Raw genomic sequence first — 985 nt, forward strand, 5'->3', positions numbered from 1 at the left:
ATTATTTGCCAAATCTGAGTTTAAACAAGAATTTTGACATTTGATTGGCTGCATACTGCAGTATAAAGCCAATCAAATGTCTTAATACCGGGTTAAACAATGATCCTGGATTTTTTTGTGCAACTGGCCGTAGGTGTGTTTGTTAGTGCATTAGTAAGTACATAGTTCACGCAATCCAGGTCTGATTAATTTTTAGTGCAAGTTAACTTTGACCAACTTTCGCCAAAATATGTTTTAGCGAAGGTGCCAGAATACTTTCTCTGTCTTGGCGGTGCCATTAGGGCCATCATTATCTTAGGCGGAAACGTTAAAGGGACACTTTTTTTAACCGAACCCATAGGAAAATATTCTCAATCTCGCTTAGAACATAAGTGACGATTTTATTTGTTAAGAAGTAATCGAGATGGGATTGAGGGGAACGATTAGATGAGAACTTTAGATAAACTTAAAAACGATAAAAAGCCTTGACAAACTTGCGAATATATTTAAGATGTTTGAATTATAGATTCCGGATTAAGATCAAGACATACATGATTGTCTTTATACGAGATTTCTTAAGACTTATAACATAAAATTACAATGTACTAAAGTTAGATTTTCTCATACACAGACGGAATTGACCAAATGAACTAACGAAAGTAGAAGCTCAATACACAGAAATATAAAATCTAAAGAAGTACTAATTGGAGTTGTTGAAATGTTTTCTCCTCGATTTATTAGGACGCTCCTGCATCATCATCAAAATTCGCCTACAAGGTATTGATAAAATTCAACCGAAACTCCCTATGACTGGTTTCTCACATTTAGATTATGTTGAAAACCTATATATATATACGTAAGTATCTATAAAAGCGAGGCCCGATATATCGAACAGGCCCCCCGAGGCCCGCCATAAAGACCACTTGTAAAATTATAAATTTTGGTTTTTTGGAGTGTCCTAATGATACTTAACAACATCCGCCCTTGAGGGGTAATGTTTTTAGAA

The sequence above is a fragment of the Photinus pyralis genome, unplaced genomic scaffold (assembly GCF_008802855.1).
Source record: "Photinus pyralis isolate 1611_PpyrPB1 unplaced genomic scaffold, Ppyr1.3 Ppyr1.4_LG6, whole genome shotgun sequence".
NCBI lineage: Eukaryota > Metazoa > Arthropoda > Insecta > Coleoptera > Lampyridae > Photinus > Photinus pyralis.